At 32.3% G+C, this 7273-nt stretch overlaps 1 long non-coding RNA gene across 1 annotated transcript in view; it reads right to left on the bottom strand.

Moving 5' to 3' along the window:
- Window positions 1-1251, bottom strand: part of LOC140985762 (uncharacterized) — a 4124-nt gene extending 2873 nt beyond the window's left edge. Inside the window, exon 1 of the long non-coding RNA XR_012176842.1 lies at window positions 977-1251. This is a non-coding gene — a long non-coding RNA (uncharacterized lncRNA). The remainder of the gene's footprint in view (window positions 1-976) is intronic.
- Window positions 1252-7273: the final 6022 nt, after the last annotated feature.

The raw sequence follows: 7273 nt of genomic DNA, 5'->3' as shown, positions 1-7273 counted from the left end.
ATTCTCAATCAAATCTCCAAGTGGGAGAAATGTCGACAAAGAATTAATGAGGAGGGACCACATGCTGCCTTTTTGAAGAGAAAATAAAATTGAAAACGTGGTTGGAGGAATCTTCAACGAAATTTCACGGGAATTACGTGAGAAGACAGAAGACGCGTTTTATACGCGTCTTCACACGGTCAAGAGGCTCTATAAATAGAGCTCCCTCTTTCATTCTGAAATCATCCCTTCTTCGAGTTTTCTCTCATCTAATAGCATTTGAGTGCTTAGTTCTATAATATTTGTGAGGTGTTTTGTTCTCCTGTATTAAGAGAGTGTGTTCTCTTTGAAAACACAGTGAGTGAGTTGTACACGACAAAATATTATAGTGGAAATTCTTTTCATCTTGCCCGTGGTTTTTACCCTAATAATTTTTAGGGGTTTTCCACGTAAATCTCGGTGTCCAGTTTATTCTTTATTTTCGGATTTTATTATCTCAAATTCCGCACATGGGACCAACAGTATTGTCCCGTAAATGCCGTAACAATACCAATAAAGATTAATTCAATCACAGTCTTGCTTAAGAAAAAACTTAACCAGGGCCAACCCAATGGGAGGCGATCCTCACCCCCAAAAATTGCATTAAATCTCCTAAAACATATTCATGGTTCCGCCAAGAACTTAAACCAGTATCAACAATATTTACACAAGAATTCAACCTCAAGTTTCTTCATCTCAATCACCCATGGTTCATAATCTTAATCTCAGGTAAATTGCAAAATCATCACAATAAATTTTTGCAAACTATTACATTTACAGCATGAAATGCACACAAACAACCAGCTAAAATAAAAAATTACGAACATAATCTACGACAAAACACGCACAACACCTCCAGCTCGAACAGAACACGTTATCTTTAAACATCAGAAATTAAACAAAAACCCACAAAATGTCACAAAAATCGATGCAACACGATGCCACCGAAAACACTCACGGGGTCAAGGAGATTGGGTTGATGGCCATAGTCCGCAGTGAGGAAATAAGCAGCAGTGACAGTGGCCACCACTGCTGTGCGCCGCACCAGTTTATCAGTTCTTGGGTCCATTTTCTCCCAATTTCCCGCTCAAAATTTGGGCACCGAAACTCAGACGATGGAGGGTTTCTGCTCTGTTCAAAATTCTGTTGACAAGCGATGAGTTCGGATTTCAACTGCGAGATTTCTAGAAGTTTCAATGGGCTTCCATGTTCTTATTATGATCGGAATTATTATCGTTTTAGTCCTTTAAGTTTCAAAATTATTTTCCCCTCATCATTTGGAATTTTTAAAATTTTAGATTTTTTAGTTTTAATTTTCAATTTTTGATGGAAAAATTACATTTTGGATATCATAATTGCATGTTTCAGATTTCAAATTTTTAATTTTAATTATAAATTTATATTTTTAGTTTTAAATTTGATCCTAAATTTATTAAAATTAAAATTTAGTTTTATATATGTATTTCATTAGATAAATTATTTGGGGGGAAATTGTAAAAAAATACCTTTAAATTTGACGGCATGTGAGTATTCATTAATATAATTAAATATGATTGTTACTTTTAATTTGAATCTTTAGTTTGGAGATCAATGGATGAAGTCATGGACCTAATTGGGGTGTAAACGATATGAATCAAGTTTGAATATCATTCTATTTTAGATCGATTCGATTCGAATTTTTTAAGATTGAGCTCGACTTGAACTTGTCAAATATTCAATTTTCAAGTCCGAGCTCGACTCGTGAAAACATAAAATTACTCGAGCTCAAAAAACCATAGAATAATTTTAGAGTTTAAATTTTGTATTTATACGGACAATAATACCCTTAAATTAAAATAATATATATAGTCATTTGAACAGTTCTCGAGCTACTAGAGTGGTAATAATTAAAAGTCGAACTCGATTCTTGTGAAGTATCAAGCTACTCGAACTCGAATCGAGTTCAACCAAATCAAGCTCGAGTCGAATTTGATCGNATTCAAGTTTTCAACTTATTTATTTTAACATTTTTTTATATTACTGTACATATAATATATATTTTACCATTTTTGGGTCGACAAGAAAATATAATCTTGATAATAACATTACAATCGTTTGTTTTTATATTTTAATGACCTAAATCGGCATTGTGATGAAAAGTGTCGAAACGTGAACAAAAATTAAAAAATAAAAAGTATATACTGAAAACCTAAATAATCAATATAAGAAATTTTATGTAATAATAGAAAGAATAATAAGGTTAATCTTTTAGAACTTGATGATGATATAAATTTGGTTTACTTATTATAACAATTCGAACTGTTATGTAATGGTATAATAATTCAATATCATGTATCATGAGAGGAAAAACGATAAAACACTATAATTCAAGTGAAGACAATAATAATGCAATAAGTGCACTGGTTTTCATAGTGAATATCGTGGGCTAAAAAAGTGGTTTCCACCAATATTAAATGTAACATTTTCTCCACGTACTCAAATAGGATCGATACAATAGAGCATTTATAAGTCAAGGTGAACTCACATTTTCGGACCGAAGTCACGTTGTTCAGAAGAACCATATACCTAGGTTGATAATTCGTTGTTCATTGGACTAAATCTTCGGGCCGAAACTGCGTTGTTGAGTGGACTCAATTTCCGTTAACAATGACCATTGTTTAGGGCTCCAATTAATAATTATTCAGCTATTCATTTATAGTTCAATAATTATAAGAATTAATAATATTTTTTGCAATATCAACCATGCAGTACGATATGATCAACACAATGTGACATTTCAACATGATGTAATATATAAGAATGAAATGATATAAATTTTATCATAAATACTGAGCCAAATGCCAAAAGACTACTTAGAAAGATTTACGGTAGTAAAACATCACATTTCAACTTACGCAATGACTTGATTTATTACTCCAATTGCTTCAATTTTTCCTATTATCATAATTTTGTGATACTTATGTGTTAGTAAGGCTACAAGTTAGGTGATTTTGTTTAAGTTAAACTTTTGTTAAAATTGAGTTTAAACACAATTGGGGATTTATAAGAAAAATCATGATAATTCAAAACAACTCAAAATTCTGAAATTTTTACATTAGGTGCATTTTGTTGAGTTCTATAATTTTTGTGTAAATTTTTTTTGAAATTCTCATCCAGTTCTACCTGGTTTTCAAATTTTTAATATGATTATCATGGGGTTTTGATAACCGAAAAACTGCTATCCAGAAACATGTTTGTGCAGTGGCTCAAGATTTTTATAGATTAGACAACATGGTGAACAACTCTGATTATATACATGAGCCCAAAAACTGCGCGTCTAGCCTTGAAAGTAGGCATCAAATCAACTCTAAAACCATTCAAAAACTTATATGATAGAACTTTGTTTTTCATAAAAAAAAGATACATAATAAATCTTGTACTAGTCAAAAAATTCTGAAATTTAGACTCAAAACCTAAATTTAGTGCAGAATGCAAACTAGAAATACTTTTTCTCGGATTAAAGAACAGATTACTCGATCTATTTCCGCAAACCTTCGGCCATGGTCAAATTTAAAAAACTAAATGGTGCGTGGAGAACACGCGCAGCCTTTCTGGCACGTGGTTGCGTTCCGAAGACCATGCGCGGTCAGGATATTTATGGTAGAACCTTCGTGACACGTTTTACAACTTTTGTGCTGAATTTGTTTCAAAAATTCTAGTCGATCATGCCCAGATTGTATTTTTCCAAAATAGTTTTCAAAGGTTTTAAGTTGCCAGAAATGCCTACTGCCGGAGAAATTTTGGGTGATCATACGACACCTATATAAACTAGATAACGTAATGAACAACTTTTATTCTACATAAAAGATCAAAAAACAGTGTGCAATGCGATGAAATAAAACTATGAACACTCATCATGTAGATGGAAGTTTTCGAGGCATGATGTTCCTAATCCTACTCGGTTTTCGAAGTTTTTGTCGATTTTGATAGATGATCTGGTTATACCTCCAACACAGACAGTCTTCTAGGTAAGAGAATAGTGGCATGTATTTTTTCAGAATTTTTAGAGAATGATTTGGGTTTTTGGATGATTTTTTCCCCTAACTCACTTCATTTCACGCATCGTCACTCTACCACTCTACTTTTCAGGTATCGAATGCACGAAATTATGATGATTTGGAGTGTTTAAATAGCCATTTTTGCATATTTTTGGGTCTTCATTTAGTGTCAATTTTCTTAACACTTCTTAAATATATTAGTGTTGTTTCTATAGTTATTTTTATTATTATTGTTTTTTAAATTATTATTATTATAATTATGTACGTTATTAATCTTTATTAGTTTTAGTTTTTGAATAAATATGATGTATACATATATATATGTTAAATTAGTCTTTGTATCATTAAATATATTTGAACACACTTTTTTAAACGATTTGAACACGTGTTCTATGATGTGAGGTTTACAGATAGTACCCGGTCATTGTAGACCACCGTATATCGCACAGATAAAACAGAAAGCATAATCAAATCAACCCATTGTCTAGTAAATCGCAATTGGAGCATCATATTTTTCAAGAATTCTCCTTCAACACGATCATTACCCTTAGACATGTCAATTTTAAATGTTGTCTCCCCTTTCTTACCTTATATTTCCGTTTCAAATAATGACCGATCTCAAATGCAATAAGAACTATTATCTATTATAAATTTACCTGATTGAAACGTGCTTTGCGTTGGAGAATTAATAGATTTAAGCACCAACTTAGAAACAATTTTGTAAAGAACATTACACAGAGAGATTGGTCGGAGATCGGACATCGTGATTGGTTTTTCTTCTTAACGGAATAAGCACAATACAAGTGTCATTGAGACCTGTTCGAAAAGAGCTCTGATTTTAAACTAGAATTTTGTTAATAAAAATGTAACGCTCCGAAAATTTAAAAGTCCACGCGAACCACATGCATAAGTTATTAATTTCTTTTTGTATTTCAATTAATTTTTTTAATTGCATGAATTAATTATGTTGTGTATATTTACATGTTTAAATATATATTTCTACATGGTTGCATTAAAATGTATTTTTAAAGGATATTCGAGTTGCGATCGAGGAACGGAGACCGAGAGCTGAAAAAAATAAAAAAATATTTTTATTAAATAATTGTTTTTAATTATTTAAAATATGGGTGATGTTTTTTTATATTTTTGAAAATAAGGAGTTTTGTGGTGATTTTATACGCCGGGACGTAATTTTTATCGGTGTTGGATTTTCAACAAAAATACAAATGTTTTGGCAATCCGACTAATAAATTCACAAACTTTATTAAACAAAATAAATTTTTATATTTTAATTCATCATTAATGGACCTAATTAACTTTCTTAATGAACCTAAACTTGTTTAAGTGATTAATTGACTATATTTAAAGCTAAAACCTACCCCTACCCTACCACAACCCCACGCCCACATCCCCAAGACAATCAAAAATCTCCCCTTCACACAAGTCACGGCACACACATCAAAAGTTGAATGGAAAAGCATTGATAATTGCTAGGAAATTCAAGCCGTCGTCTCTTCGTCGTCGTTCTTCGATTTATCAACGTAAAATCGTGCGTTTAAAACGCAAAGGCACGTCTTAATATCTTTTTCTCATCTTTCACACCATATTATGTGTTTGATACATGATTGCATGAAAAACATGGTACAACTTTTATATTTTCGTCTTTATGGCTATACATGCACAAAATTAGTTTTTTCATATTTTAAAACTCATCATAATGATGCACAAGGGGGCTGCCATGGTAGGGGTACTTGAAGGGATGTTTTTTCACATGTTTAAGGTCCCTATCTAGATGTATGTTTAAGGCTGAAAAAAATTGAGAAGGAATAAAAACGAAAATAGACTCCTTAAGGGAAAGGACTCTTCGACTAGGAGTCTTTGAGGGTCACGGCTGCTAGCTACGGTTAGGGAGGGTCCACTAGACTTAAGTGGGCTGCATAGGAGGGATGGGTAGAGGCTGGACATGGTGGTTAAGGGTTGGAGGCAAAGCTAGCCTAGGTTCGAATCATATTAAGACTAGGACTCTTGTGTAGAAAAATTCAGTAGCTTCCTAGGCATGTTCCAGGGATTTAATGGGCTGGAATTTGGTTGTATATGGGTTATTTAGGTGTCATTAAGCTTTGGTCCAAGTTTGGTAAGTTTTGGTTAAGTTTCGAGTCCATACGAGTCAAAACCAGGGTGTACGTCTAAGTTTAAAAACAAATCGATGAATTTAACGAAAAGCCTAGTTTTAAGCTTTATAAAATCATGAAAAATTAGGTTTAAGCTTAAATAATTATTAAAAGTCTAAGTTTTTAATTTTGGAATTTTATATTAAGTTTTGGTTTAACTCAGAATTAAAACGCATTAATAAGTCACATTTAAAGATTAATTTAAAAGTACTCGATTTAAGCTAAATAAAAATATGAAAAAATTCATGTAAGCTTAAATAATTATTTGGTTAGAGTCAATGATATTAAGAAAATGTCAAAAACGGGAAATTTTACGTCTAGCGACAAAACGGTCATTTTACACCTAGAAATTAGTAAACGTCATGACAGTGTCATGAATGCTGTTTTATATGCTAATATGAATATTTTAAATGTTTATGGATGTTTTCATGATTTAATATGCCAAAAATTTTATTTTTAATGTGTATGATTTAAATGTTTACTTTAAAGATTTATGATGTTAAAATGTTTATGGATTTTGGGTTTGTTAAAATGTTTATGGATTTTTATATGTTAAAATGTTGGTTTTAAAGGTTTATGAATTTTTATATGTTAAATTATGATGTTTAAATGATTATGGATTTTTATGATTGAATATGGAAATTAAAAGACATGTTGCATGTTTGGTTTCGAAAAATCAAAATGATATGTATATGCATGATTTTTATTAAGTGATGATAACATGTTGAAGGACGTGAAGGGATTGTGACTAATACGACTATATGTTGGAGATATCGTGAGGGTTATGGTCCCAGTGGGAGTCCGACGATCGTATTTCCTTGGATACGGATATGTATATGTATATGATGATATGCTTTGGGATAACGTGAGGAGAAAATGCCCCAGAGAGAGCCCATTTTCGAGAGAAGGCCCCAGAGGGAGCCCATGCGTGGGAAAAGACCCTAGAGGGAGCCCGTCTATGGGAGAAAGCCCCCGAGGGAGCTCCGACGATCGTATTTCCATATTATGAGGATAGGCCGAGGCCCAGTTGACCGGTGTGAGTGTCGC

The sequence above is a fragment of the Primulina huaijiensis genome, chromosome 10 (assembly GCF_012295235.1).
Source record: "Primulina huaijiensis isolate GDHJ02 chromosome 10, ASM1229523v2, whole genome shotgun sequence".
NCBI lineage: Eukaryota > Viridiplantae > Streptophyta > Magnoliopsida > Lamiales > Gesneriaceae > Primulina > Primulina huaijiensis.
This window is presented reverse-complemented; position numbering and strand designations above follow the sequence as displayed.